Consider the following 15,534-nt stretch of genomic DNA (forward strand, 5'->3'; position numbering starts at 1 on the left):
TGTGTGCAAAATGTGTGTTTGCCTATCCCTTTAAGACTAAGTGTTTCTTGTGTGCCTGTACCATAATTGCATGCATGTGGTGTGCTGTCCCCTTAAAGGTACATGAAACTCATAATTTTTCTTTCATGATTAAGAAAGAGCATGCAATTTTAAACAATTTTCCAATTTACTTCCATTATCTTATTTTCTTCATTCTTTTGATATCCTTTGTTCAAACGCATATCTAAATATGCTCAGTAGCTGCTGATTTGCTCACCCATGTGCATTGATATTTCTTCAACAAAGGATATCTGAAGAATGAAGCAAATTAAATAATAGAAATAAATTGGAATGTTGTTTATAATTGTATTCTTTATCTGAAACATATTAGAAAAAAATGTTTCATGTCCCTTTAAGTCTGTGTGCATTGTGTGTGCCTGCCCCTTTAAGACTTAGAGTGTGCAAGGTTCACATACTGTGATCTGTCCCTTTAAGACTGTGTGTGACGTTAGTTGTCTATTTAAAGGCTGTGTGTGCATGTCCCTTTAAGACTGTTCCCTTTTGCTTTTGGAGATCTAACCAGTCCTGCATTATTGTTGGTCACCCCATACCAATTTTTAAAGTTAAATATTGCTGTAAATCCAAGAAAATAACTTAAATTTAATTAAATGTTGTTAAATCTGCTAGAAAAAAAAAAACATAATAAAAATGAACTGTTTCGCCAGAAATTCACTTTTTATCATGCAGTGTTACATACAAATAAAGCATGTTTAAAAAAAACAAAAACAAAAAAAACACAAAAAACCTTTATTCTGATTGGTTGCTGTATGCCACATGATCATAAAGCCATGAGGTTGCTTCTGGAAGGCTGAAATTGCGCCAAAAAAATTGTGAGATGTTTGTGCTGTTTAGCAGGAGCAGGTGAGCTTTGCATTACTTTGTTGTGTTAAATATGTGATTTATATCTTATATTCAGCAGTGATATTTATATCATGTGTTTGCCTGCAGATGAGTGTGTATATGAGCCAAGTGCTTAAATTGTCTGCTTATTATGCTTTCTATGTGACCTAGTAAACTGTTTAGCTGCAATGCAGAATCATATAAATGCACTATCTTCACTACCTATGCTTTCTCCATTAATACTGCAAGCATTTTGCTGTTAAACTTTTACAAAAGATTTCTTGATGTTATAAACGTTTAGTTGTGTAGCATTGATTTGATCTATAGCTCAGATTACAAATAAGAGACAGTACTCTTGATTTCAGTGGATAAAAAGTTCCTAAGTAAATGAGTTACAGCTCTGCAGTTTAATAACAAACTGCTTTGTACTGACTGAATGGAATGTGTAGCTTGTCTGTGTGTAAGAACATAATTAGGCTAGGAAGGAACTGAAACTTTTGCAATGGCAGATTATTATTATTATTATTATTATTATTATTTTTTTTTTAGTGTAAGAGATCAGTCTGCAAATGTCTCTAGAAGTATCCAATAGAAATAGCCAACATTTTAAATAAATGGGTATATTACTTGCACAAGGAAGGTTTTTTGAATATATATATATTTTTTTTTAAAAAAGGAAAAAACTTGCCTGCTAGTATATTACTTTTTAAATTCATTCAGTGGACTTTGTGTTGTTTGAACATGTTTTGTATACAGTATTGTGAAAATGCTTCTATTTAAATGCATTTATGCACATTTCTGTTTTTACCTTTCTATTTAAAGGGACAGTATACTGTAAAATTGTTTTTTGCTTAATCTGTTTCCAATGACTTGTTATACCAGCTGCAGAGTATATAAAGTGTATGGGGAATTGCATTTTCAGGTTTATTTATAAAATATTAAATTTCTGGTTTTAAAATTGGTTGACCTTGCAGGTACAATTTATCTCATTATGTTACCAATTTGTGTACACACATTTGCAGTATTTTATTTAGTTATCTCTTCTACCCACCAGGAGTGTCATTTATTCTGCTGGCTGTGTTTACATAGTTTGTCAATTACTTGCTCTTAAAGGGACAGTCTAGTCAGTCTTAAACTTTCATGATTCAGATAGTGCATGCAATTTTAAACAACTTTCCAATTTGCTTTGTTCTTTTTGTATTCTTAGTTGAAAGCTAACCTAGGTAGGCTCATAAGCCCTTGGAGGCCGCCTCTTATCTGAATGTATTTCACAGTTTTTACTGCTAGAGGGCTTTAGTCCATGTGTTTCATATAAATAACATTGTGCATGTGGCCGTGGAGTTATTTAGGAGTAAGCACTTTTATTACCTGACATGCAAGTCTGTCAAAAGGTCTGAGATAAGGAGGCAGTCTTCAGAAGCATTGATACAAGTTAATCGGAGGTAAAAAGAATATTTCTATAACAGAGTTGGTTATGCAAAACTAAGGAATAGATAATAAAGGGATTATGATGTAAAATATATTTTACTAACACATTACAAGTTAATTGCTTTTATTTTGATCAAGCAACTACAAGTATATGAAATCATTAAAGGGACAGTATACACCAATTTTCATTTCACTGCATGTAATAGACACTACTATAAAGAATAAGATACACAGATACTGATCTAAAAATCCAGTATAAAACCTTTTACAAACATACTTGGGAGCTCCCAGTTTAGCACTGTTGATGAGGTAGTCTGGGGCACTCGCTGTAAGGGGTTTGATAAACAAAGCAGACACTTTTTTCTTCATTTAAAACATAGCTGTTATAGTTCTGCTGGTCTCATAATAGAAAATGAACACCCACTGCATGCAGATCTGCTTACATTGAGCTGCAGACACGGAAGACGCTTTGTGGTTGCCTTGGAGATGTCAGCTTGCAGAGAAGGCTGATTGGTTGCCGGTGCACCAGCATTCTCAAACGCTGCTCAGTTTCTGAGCACGGATAAATAAGCCAGGCAGTCTGTGCATGAGCAGGTGTACACAGAGGTTGTATGACTGACTGCCCTGCTTATTGGTCTTTGAAAGTTGATTTCAGAGGGCACTGGGAAGCTTATAAATTTAAAATGCAAAAACAATATTAATGGATTTTAATTATAAAAATGTAAATGTCAAGTTAATTTTTTTAAAATGGGTTTTTGTTCCCAAAATGACTGTCCTTTTTAAGTCCAAAAACTTTCAGAATCGGCTATTTCAAATGCCAAAATAAGGGTAAACTAGCTACTTGTAAACAATGCAATGCACTCCAGCAGGTAAAATAGATAATTTCGAACAAATTAAAGAGAACATTTTTGAGTTAACTGTCCCTTTTAAGTATGTTGTGTGGTTGCATGGTGTGTGTTTTTTTGTTTTTAATGTGTGTGTGTGTGTGTATGTATGAAAATATATCTATATATCTATCTCTCATCTCTATCTCACAGGCTAAAGAATGGTTTCTCAAATTATTATAATAAATCCTTTTGTATACTGTTGCCATAGCCAGACTACCTCTGATAGGTTACTTCACTAATTGGAATCTATAATGTAAATGTATTAAGTCTGTTTTGTCTCTTCTAGCTGGCTTATTTGGAATATCTGTCCAGCTCAAAAATGGCTCCAGCGGTTAGAAACAGGTGATGGCATGGCAGAATGGCTTTATGGAAACTTCAAGCATATGACAGCTTAATTTACTTCCACAAGACTGTGAGACCAGTTTGCAGGTAAGTACAGGTTATTAATATGTAGGTGTCACATGGTCACTGGCAGATGTTATAGTGAGCTCTCTGCACATGGTGGCAGCTGTAGTTACGGACACTAAGAGCAGTCCGCGGCTGCTCCTGGTGCCCGTGACTACAGCTGTAAAGCTATGGTGGGGCGTAAACTATTTCTGAAGCCTCTGGACATGTGACTAGTCTAAAATAATTAATTTCTGCCCCTAGGATTATATTTTATTTCCCCCTATTTTCAAAGACTGCTTAACAGCATAATTTACTTCTCTCCCGTAAAACCCAACATGGTCACTGGCAGACGTTGCAGTGAGCTCTCTGCACATGGTGGCAGCTGTAGTTACAGACACTAAGAGCAGTCCGCACCTGCTCCTGGTGCCCGTGACTACAGCTGTAAGGCTATGGTGGGGTGTTAACTGTTTCTGAAGCCTTTGGGCATGTATAGTCTAAAATAAATTACTGCCTCTAGCATGGCATCCCCCCCCCCCCCCCTTATTTTCAATGGCTGCTTAACAGCATAATTTTAATTTCTTCCCTCCTAATAGTCCCAACATGGTCATTGACAGACGTTACAGTGAGCTCTCTGCACATGGTGGCAGCTGTAGTTACGGACACTAAGAGCAGTCCGCACCTGCTCCTGGTGCCCGTGGCTACAGCTGTAAGGCTATGGTGGGGCGTAAACTGTTTCTGAAGCCTTTGGGCATGTATAGTCTAAAATAAATTACTGCCTTTAGCATGGCATTTCTCCCCCCCCCCCCCCTCCTTTTCAATGGCTGCTTAACAGCATCATTTTACTTTCTTCCCTCCTGATATTCCCAACATGGTCACTGGCAGACATTGCAGTGAGCTCTCTGCACATGGTGGCAGCTGTAGTTACGGACACTAAGAGCAGTCCGCACCTGCTCCTGGTGCCCGTCGCTACAGCTGTAAGGCTATTGTGGGGCGTAAACTGTTTCTGAAGCCTTTGGGCATGTATAGTCTAAAATAAATTGCTGCCTCTAGCATGGCATTTTATTTCCCCCCCTATTTTCAGTGGCTGCTTAACAGCATAATTTACTTTCTTCTGTCCTGTTAGACCCAACATGATCACTGGCAGATGTTACAGTGAGCTCTCTGCACATGGTGGCAGCTGTTTTTATGGACATGTGGAGTAGTGCGCGCCTGCTCCCTGTGCCCATGGATACAGCTGTAAAGCTATGGTGGATTGTAAATTGTCTCTTGATGCCTATGAGCATGATATTTTTAAAATAAAATAATTTACCTCTAATATAGCATTTTGAATTTTCCCTTTTTCCCCTATTTTTCAAAGTAAAGTTTCTGACTTGATAGTCTATATTAAATAAAAATAGCCTAATGCATTTTCTCCTATTAAAGTACATGACCACTTAATAAATGGCATATTGCTCCTTTTCAAAGTACTATAAGGACCCTTGTCTTGTTTTCCTACATGACTGCTTCACACATTCTATATCCAAGTAACTCCTCTTTTTGGCAAAGATCTCTCTTTTCCATATGTTCATTAGGGGTAGGTACAGTAAACGGTCTTCATAGCAGCGGTGTCTTTGGGAAGTGGAAGCAGCGGGCCCCTGCTGAAGCTACCCAAGGCTAGTTATATACTGAGGTACATTACAAGTTTGTCTCCTCAGCCTTAGGTCATGCTCCCCATCATATGTCCCATGCAAGCCCAACCCAGAAAATGCACAACTAACATTCATGGTACACTCTTGTTGCATTTATTATTTCTCTGTCACTGACTATAATCACCAAATCTTTACTAACTTAATTCCTGATCCTTTTATACCATTCCACAGACACCTAGATTTCTTACTCTTCTTATGCGCTTTATTTTATATTTGTTGTATTTATGAAATTATGATATGGAGTAACTGTTAGGCGGTAGTTTTGTAGCATTTGGTCATATAACTAACAACATAAACCCACTAAATGGATATGCTGTACAGCCCAGGATATAGACTTTATCTTCATATTTAAGGTTCATTCTTATAAGTGTTTTATCTCTGCATTTTCTACTTGAGTATTAACTATAGGCAATGCAAATTTACCACAATGTCCTGTTTCTTACGTTAAGTAGTATGTATTTTTTTTTCCCGTTTCTGTAGGTGATGCTAAAGTTATCAGATCTACAGCACCAGGTGACATACAGCCAACACTTAGTGTCTAGCTTATTGTCAAAAGAAATGTCTGTGCCTCCTTTGTTAAAACAGGTAAGAGTTAAATTGTTGTAAAATACATTAAATTCCTAGTATTCGAGTTCTTTCCTGTATAACAGTAGATCATTTTTGTTGCAGACATATAGTATAATTAAATGGTGATAATAGTCAAACCATTACATGCTCTAATTTGTTATTAGCAAATGGAATTTAAGACTAGCGACTGCATTATTGTGTGTTTTAACCCGCAAAGGGGTAAACACAGAGTAGAAGTACTTCTTCGGACCAGCAAAGCAGTGCTGTAGTGTTACTGATTGTATCTGCTTGGGACTAAACACATAGCATTAGAGCATGTCATTTTTAACACCAACAATAATGTCCTGCTCAAGACCCACAGAGCACTGCTAGTTCCAAGCAGAAGCGCTGCTGATTAGGACCGGCACTGCTCTGGGGGTCCCAAGCAGTATTTCTACTGTGTCCACACAGTAGTGCAGGATCACTAATCTTAAAATGACATATTCTAACTAATGTAATTTTACCACTATAATCACCCTGTAATGTTGTCCACTTATCCTTGCAGTGACTTTTTGTGGCCTGACTGTACTTTTTAATTTTGATAGACTTTTATCCTTAAAGGAATAGGGAAAGAATTTGATATTCCTAGTGTATATCTATCTTGTCTCTTAAAGGGGCATTAAATAGTATGTTTAAAGGGGCATTAAATAGTATGTTGTGGGGCAATATAGCTTTTTTTTTTTTTATTCTAAGATAAAACAAAGTGTTTTAGCTTCTTAAGCAAGATTGACTAGCATAGGCAGCTGTTTGTTAAAGGGATAGTCTACGATTAGAATTATTGTTTTAAAAAGACAGATGATCCCTTTATTACCCATCCCCCCAGTTTTGCACAGCCAACCGTTACATTAACACTTTTTTTTTATCTCTGTGATTACTTTGTATCTAAAACTTCTGACAGCCCCCCTGATAACATGACTGTGACTATATCAAATCTATTGAGTTGCATTTAGAATTGTGTTGTGCTAACTCTTAAATAACTCCCTGTGCCTGAACACAGTGTTATCTATATGGCCTACATCTCTTGTTAAAAGCAATTTAAAAAATGTGGTAAGAGGCAGCCCTCAAGGGCTTAGAAATTAGCATATGAGCCTACCTAGGTTTAGTTTCAACCAAGAATAAGAAGAAAACAAAGCAAATTTGATAATAAAAGTAAATTGGAAAGTTGATTAAAATTACAAGTCCTATCCGAATAACGGTTTCATTTTGACTAGACTGTCCCTTTTTAATGTAAATGTTCAATGTACTTGCACAGTGGTAAAAAAATAAACTTAAAGGGACATTACACTAGGGGTGTTGAAAATCGGCACCACGATGTAGCCTTTAACGATGCTGCATCGATGCAGTGAAGAGCCGAATTGATTAACACGTCACGTGACCCTGCCTGGCAAAACTGTATAGAAGTACAGTGTAGTATATGTGTGATACAATAGTGTGAGACAGCTATATATTGTATAAACCACAACTCTATAGAAGTACAGTGTATTTGTGTGAGACAGCTATATATTGTATAAACCACAGCTCTATAGAAGTACAGTGTATATGTGTGTAATGTGTGAGACAGCTATATATTGTATAAACCCCAGCTCTATAGAAGTACAGTGTATGTGTGTACTGTGTGATACAATAGTGTGAGACAGCTATATATTGTATAAACCACAGCTCTATAGAAGTACACTGTATATTATACACTGTACTTCTATAGAGCTGTGGTTTATACAATATATAGCTCTCACACTATTGTATCTCACACATACACTGTACTTCTTATAGAGCTGTGGTTTATACACTATATAGCTCTCACACTATTGTATCTCACACATACACTGTACTTCTATAGAGCTGTGGTTTATACACTATATAGCTGTCTCACTTTATTGTATCACATATATACTACACTGTACTTCTATAGAGCTGTGGTTTATACAATATATAGCTGTCTCACACTATTGTATTGTGTTGCATTTTTATCATTTATGTATAAATATCTTTACATGTTATTTAAGTTTGGTATCCTGGTTCTGTAATGTACTTGTCAATTGGCCCTCTATGTTTAAAAAAAAAAAAAAGTGTGTGTGTATATATATATATATATATATATATATATATATATATATATATTACAATACAAAAATATTAGCGCACATCCAAAATGAAACCACACTTATTTTGATATAGTCTGCAATAAATGCCTGTTTAAAACTCTATACTCTATAAATAACATTGGGATCTTAGTCACACAATATGGCCATATTCTGCTCAGCCGGTCACCACTTACAAGGTGTCCCAAAATAGACTGGTCCTAACTCTATAAATTTTAACCTTACTGGGCTGAATCCTTTGATTCTAGTATAGAAATCCATTCTATGCCTCAAAATGAGGCTGCCTGGTTTATATAGCCTTAATGACACTGTCTGGAACTCACCTGAGCAGGTTTTTAGTGGTGTGCTTTAACCATAGGGATTAGGTCAATCTCCCTGTAAAAATACAGCAATTAAAACATGGGGGTTTGGTTAAGCACACCTAGCAAAAACCTATTATATATCAATGCACATACTGTGGGAGTGCTGCCAAAATGACCTGAGTAAATACAAAAAAAAAAAAAAAAAATATTACCGCACATCCAAAATGAAACCACACTTATTTTGATATAAAGTCTGCAATAAATGCCTGTTTAAAACTCTATACTCTTAAATAACATTGGGATCTTAGTCACACAATATGGCCATATTCTGCTCAGCCAGTCACCACTTACAAGGTGTCCCAAAAAAAATAATAAATAAATATATATATATATATGTTCATAGTTGCAGCCAATGCCATAAACTATTTATCAATCCCTGCATACATTATTGTCCCAGGGAACTAAGGATCCAGCACTCAATCAGGGGGTGACTCCATTCAGGGGCCTGGCCCCGTGCACTGATGGTATCCTGGTCTGGGACCCCCATCTTAGATCTTCTGTATTATGCAGCACTAGTCAGGGCTCTTTGCGTTAGCACGGGTAGAGCGGAGCAGCCTGCAGGGATTGGTTAAAGGATTGACTCAAGTTACGTGTGTGTTTTTATACAGTGTATATATGTGTGTGTGTATGTATATATGTGTGTGTATATATATATATATATATATATATATATATATATATATATATATATATATATATATATATATATATATATATATATATATATATATATATATATATATATATATACACGTACTATTTAGTGTTCTAAATAAAAATATGAATTTGTTGATGAAATCCATGGGTAGTAATCGTGATGCATCGTGGAATCGAATCGTTGACATGATCGATTTGTGAGACCAGTGAAGATGCGCACCCCTACAGTACACTGTAAAATAGTTTTTATATTAATTTTTTTTCAATGACTTGTTTATACCAGCTGAAGTAGATAAAATGTGAGAAATTGCATTTTCAGGTTTGTGTATATGAAGTAGCTGGGTTTGTGCTTTTAAACCACAGCCTATTACAATGGGTTGAGTTTCAGGTAATATCAGCTCTCATTATGTTATCACTATGTGCACACACACTTGCTTCCTTATCTTATATTTCTCTGGAAAACTAAAGCTCAATACATAGAGGGAACAATGGAAAATAATAATTTTATTACTTTACTATCCTGCACCCCACTGTGAGTGTAATTTCTTCTGCTGGCTGTGTTTACTTAGGCTATGCAATAGCTGAGACTCCAGTATCAAAACAGTATAGGTTGGGAAACCACAAGCTAAATAAGCTATTTCAAACGCCAAAATAGGGGTAAAGGAGTTAATTAGAAACAATTCAATGCACTCCAGCAGGTAAAAGGGATCATTGAGAACAATTTAAATTGGAGAACATGTTTAGGTGAAGTGTCCTTTTTAAAATATCACTCTAATCCATTTAAACAAGTTTCCTATTTTATTTTTGTTATCAATTTTGCTTAGTATCATTTTGTTAAAGGGACAGTCTACACCAGAGTTGTTGTTGTTTAAAAAGATAGATAATCCCCTTTATTACCCATTCCCCAGTTTTGCATAACCAACACTGTTATATTAAATATACTTTTTACCTCTGATTACTTTGTATCTAAGCTTCTGCAGACTGCCCCCTTATTTCAGTGCTTTGAACAGACTTTGTATTTTACGTGCACACTCCTGGGCTCCTTTCAGCCGACTTGGCTTTATTCTTCAACAAAGGATACCAAAAAGAATAAAGCAAATTTGGTAATAGAAATAAATTGGAACGTTGTTATATACTGTAGCTGAATCGTGAATGTTTAATTTATAAGTCAAGCATCCTAGAGTTATATTTTAAAACCATGTTCAAGTTTAAATATTACTGTATTTTATTATGTGTTGTAATTTATTTATTTTCTGTGTCCCTATGTCACTTTTGTTATGTTAATATATATATCTATCTCATCTCCATCTCTATCTCCTCCATCTCTATCATCTCTATCTCGAAACAGATGTGAAAGATAGAAAATACTTTCTTTTCATGACCTTTTAGACAGAGATGGGGGGGGGGGGGAGTGTTGCTCTTATAATCTGTACATGAATGATCATATTTGTGTTTATCATGCAGTGCGAGAAGAACACTTCACTACACCCCCCTTCTCTGTATTTGCCTTTTAGGGATAGCTGAAAAAAATGACTTTTTATAGCTACTTATGTATTGCTGTGCAAGAACTGAAACTTTGTTTCCTCTCAACAGATCTAGCAATGTGAAGCGAGGGGTCTTCATCTCAACTGCGTCTGCTGACACCCAGGCTGCAAGTTGGTAAGGACAGAGACTGGGGCTACTGTTGCCTTTCCCATATATTGGATTCAATTTTGGAACAAACTGCTTTATAAATTATAAAGCAGAAACCTAATGCTGCTGTTAAGCTAAGGTTTTATTATTTGATGTTCATTTGCCACAACAAAGGCAGGAGGAGGTATACATTGTATTCTGTGTTTGACAACTGTGTTTATAGGCAGTGGGGACAGTGCGGCCGACTGCTCTCACCACCTGTGATCATGGAAAGCTAGGCAGATTCCAATCTGTACCTCCAAATGCCTTTTTGGCTTTTTTTTTTTTTTTTCTTGGTCTATTGTGAATGTATATCTGTCTCCTGTGCATCTCCCATTAACATTTTGTTTAAGGTTAACCGGTCAAGCTGCTGTTTTCTGCATGAAAAGGACACATCTACTGCTCAAGATCTTCTACGTCATTCTGCTGCACAAGATGAGACTTCGCTGGGACACCATTCAAGTATGCCAAGCTGCTGTTTGCATGAAAAGGACACCTCTGCTGCTCAAGATCTGCTACGTCATTCTGCTGCACAAGATGAGATTTCGCTGGGACACCATTCAAGTATGACAAGGATTCAACCAGATTCATCCGTATAATGTTTTATTATTATTATTCTGTATAAAGTTATAATTTGTAGTATGGTAACTGAACACATTGAATTCTGTGTCTGCTGAAGTGTTCACGGATAGTGAGAGTAGAGTGCGGCTGCTCTCACTGTCTGTGATCATGGGAAGCTAATCAGATTTCAGTCTATGTTTGGTTATCTATTGTACAATATTTTGTACAATATTTTTATAATTATGTATAATATTTATAATGTATAATTATGTATAACATTTATAATTATGTATAATTGTTCTGTATAATATATACTATGTATATGTATTTTCCATTACGTATAATATGTATTTTCTATATTATGTATAATATGTATGTTCTATATATTATGTATTTTCTATATATTATTATTATGTATAATATGTATGTTCTATATATTATTATGTATAATATGTATGTTCTATATTATTATTATTCTGTATAAAGTTAATTTGTAGTATGGTAACGGAACACATTGAATTCTGTGTCTGCAGAAGTGTTCACGGATAGTGAGAGTAGAGTGCGGCTGCTCTCACTGTCTGTGATCATGGGAAGCTAATCAGATTCCAGTCTGTTTGGTTATCTATTGTATAATATTTATAATTATGTATAATATGTATAATTGTTCTGTATAATATATATTATGTATATGTATAGATTATTATGTATAATGTATTTTCTATATATTATTATGTATAATATGTATGTTCTATTTATTATTATGTTTAAAATGTATGTTCTATATATTATTATTATTCTATATAAAGTTATAATTTGTAGTATGGTAACTGAACACATTGAGTTCTGTGTCTGCTGAAGTGTTCACGGATAGTGAGAGTAGAGTGCGGCTGCTCTCACTGTCTGTGATCATGGGAAGCTAATCAGATTTCAGTCTGTTTGGTTATCTATTGTACGATATTTTGTATAATTATGTATAATATGTATAATTGTTCTGTATAATATATTATGTATATGTATTTATTATTATTATGTATAATATGTATTTTCTATATTATTATTATGTATAATATGTATAATTGTTCTGTATAATATATATATTATGTATAGATTATTATTATTTATATGTATGTTCTATATTATGTATAATATGTATGTTCTATATTATGTATAATATGTATGTTCTATATTATTATTAATTATTATTCTGTATAAAGTTATAATTTGTAGTATGGTAACTGAACACATTGAGTTCTGTGTCTGCTGAAGTGTTCACGGATAGTGAGAGTAGAGTGCGGCTGCTCTCACTGTCTGTGATCATGGGAAGCTAATCAGATTTCAGTCTGTTTGGTTATCTATTGTACAATATTTTTATAATTATGTATTATGTATAATTATGGTATTATATGTATAATATATGTTATGTATATGTATGTTCTATTTATTATGTATGATTGTTGTGTATAATATGTTTGGCTTAAATATGGGAAAGGCAACTTTAACTCTGTACTTTTTGTACACTGGGTGCATTTAGAGCACCAGGTTGTCTAGTTTCTTACACTAATTTTGTTTTCTGTATATAGATTTTGTTTTATATACAGATCTTCAAGCACTGGACAAAATGTCTACATGAAACATTTCTCCGTTACATCAGCCCAGGTAAGCATGAATGGTTGTGAAGATGTAGCATTTACAACTTTCAATGCTTGCATTTTTGTTTCCCTGCATCTTAAAGGGATATGAAACCCAAATGTTTTATTTCATGATTCAGATAGAGCATGCAACTTTCCAATTTACTCATATTATCATATTTTCGTTTTTCTCTTAATCCTTATTTGAAAAAGCAGGAATGTAAGCTCAGGAGGCCGCCCACTTGGTTCAGAACCCTTGGTAGCGCTTGCTGATTTATTGGCTACATTTAGCCACCAATCGGCAAGCGCTGCCCAGAACATTTGGGTTTCATATCCCTTTTATGTTCTGCTTACTTGGATTAAGAAAATGGTTACCAGACTGAAGGCGGGGGGGGGGGGTTGTGTGTCTTTTTTGTTTATTAAAATTGCAGACGTCTCATTGTCGTAGCAATGGCACTTAATGCTAAGTCACTATGGTTCCGGGTTTAAAAATTCACATGGCCCAGGTAAAAGGAATATCTGTCTCCCTCACTTCTACATTCACTTCAATTTTCTCTTGGTATTTCTGATCAAAAATAGAATATGCACATATCCTACATTAAAGGGAGCTAGCTGCTTATTGGTTCCTGCAGACATTTGTCTCTTGTGATTGGCTAACTAGATGTGTTCAGCTAGCTGCCAGTAGTGCAATGCTGTTCTTTCAGCAAAGGATGACAAGAGAATTAAGCCAATTTGATAATAGAAGTAATAAGGAAAGTTGTTTTAAAATTGTTTATTTCCAAATCAAAAAAACTGAAGCATTTGGCATTTTTAAGGATTTCAACTTGTTTTGTCACCATCTCATAGGTTCATCAGTATAGATAAATGTGACTATTGTAACACATCTAGAACTCACACACCCTCTATGTAAACTGTACCTTGTTCAGTTACTTCATTTCCTATTGCCTCTATAGGTGAGAACTGGTTCTGGGATGCTGTAATGATCACTACTCTTTGCTTCAGTCTAACAGAATATTTGTGTACAACTTTATTTTACTTCTGTTTATAATGTACCTCACACTTTTTTTTTTTTTTTTTTTTTCCCCCTTTTTGCTTAAACTTCTTTTCATAAGAGCATAATGAGGTAGGCTTGAGCATTGTTGCAAACCCTTTTGCCTATGCAGTGCTTAAGACATGGGCACGTACTTCTTGAGCCTACGGACATGCTCTTAAAAGGAAAAATATACCCTGTGAGATTGTGCACGTGCTCAGTAGGGGCTTGTTCCCCAGGAAGTGTGAATATAAAAAGACTATGCAAAATTTTGATGTCTTAAAACTGCATGTTATTTCTGAATTTTTCAAAGGTTATTTTGTTTTGAGTGTCCCTTTAATTCTGTATTAGGACAAACGGTTTCAGATCTGATGGAGTTGAACTTTTAAAGAGACAACCAAATGCTGAATCATTTGAAAGTGATGTAGCAAATCTGTAAAAGGCTGACTATAAAATATCACCTTAGTATCTCTGTAAAAAATGACCGTATGTTACCTCTGCGTCTTTGGTAGCCTCATCCCATTATAGACCAAATGTAAGCATCTATATGCTTGTCCCAGGACTAGCACGGGATCATGCGCCTTAGATGTCCCTTTATTTCCGTTCTTCGCTAAAGAAAGTTTACTACGATTTAATTTTTTTTGTTAAATCCCACAAGTTAACAGTAAAGTATGAACTTGGCACAGACTTATGAAATTCCTGACAGTGTAGGGGTTAATCATGTAGCTTGTAAGATTAAGCTTGGCTGTAGTGTAAGATTTTTATTTTTTGTGCAGTGTAGGATTCACACACGGCTCTCTTTTCTCGAGTGGGACATGCAGAATAGAGCAATCTCGCTGCTGTCAGCTAGATTGCCGCAGAAAGAGCCCAGGACAGCGGCATCCTTTAGGGCTAATAAACTACTGCGCCTGTACGGCACTGTTCGTTAAGGGGTTAAATGGAAAAAAATGCATATTGCTGAATAAGTTGATACCAGTTGTAGGTGTTCCCTGAATACAACTTATTCAAATGGATGCAGTTGAGGAGAAAAGTGTACACCATGTCTACTGTATGTTATTCTCTATGGTTTCTAGGAATAACTTTACATTTTGTTCTATATTCTCACTTTTTTTTTTTTTTTTTTGCAGGTGTTTTTAACAGCTGGAGTACGTGTGTCTGTTTCATGCAACTCTGCTGCTCTCACAACTCGTGTACCCATAGAAAGGGATTGTCCTTGGCGTTCCTGTTTCAACTATAAACCTGGCTATTTAATAAAATGCTAATAAAGTGTTTCTGATATCTGTTCTATTAATAAAGCTGTGACTTATCTTACATTTTGTTATAGTTTTTTATTTATATGGTTATGCATTAAAGTGATGATAAATCCTGCTATTTATGAAACGTTAGAATTAGCATCACTTAACATAAAGGTGACCATCATTCATCAGTTATATTTTTATTTTTTTTTGTCTAAGCGCCTCCGGCCACCCACAGCACAGCTCAGTATTTCAATAGCACAGCTAATAACTAAAGTTGAAACGTCATCTTGAAAAAAACAGCTGCGCCATGGGTGCTTAGTTTTGCGCTGATGCTGCAGTATGCCTATTATTTTTTTTTAAATTATATTTATATTTTTGCATCTGTAAAATGGGACTGCTTGGAGAAGGAATGA

At 35.2% G+C, this 15,534-nt stretch overlaps 1 long non-coding RNA gene across 1 annotated transcript; it reads left to right on the forward strand.

The window, feature by feature from the left end:
* Positions 1–818: 818 nt before the first annotated feature.
* On the forward strand, positions 819–15,194 carry LOC128651693 (uncharacterized). The gene is made up of 6 exons (XR_008401167.1): positions 819–900; positions 3,481–3,623; positions 5,750–5,854; positions 10,587–10,652; positions 12,806–12,881; positions 15,011–15,194. It is a non-coding gene; the product is annotated as an uncharacterized LOC128651693 (long non-coding RNA).
* The last annotated feature ends 340 nt before the right edge of the window (positions 15,195–15,534 follow it).

This window comes from Bombina bombina, chromosome 3 (genome assembly GCF_027579735.1).
Source record: "Bombina bombina isolate aBomBom1 chromosome 3, aBomBom1.pri, whole genome shotgun sequence".
Taxonomy (NCBI): domain Eukaryota; kingdom Metazoa; phylum Chordata; class Amphibia; order Anura; family Bombinatoridae; genus Bombina; species Bombina bombina.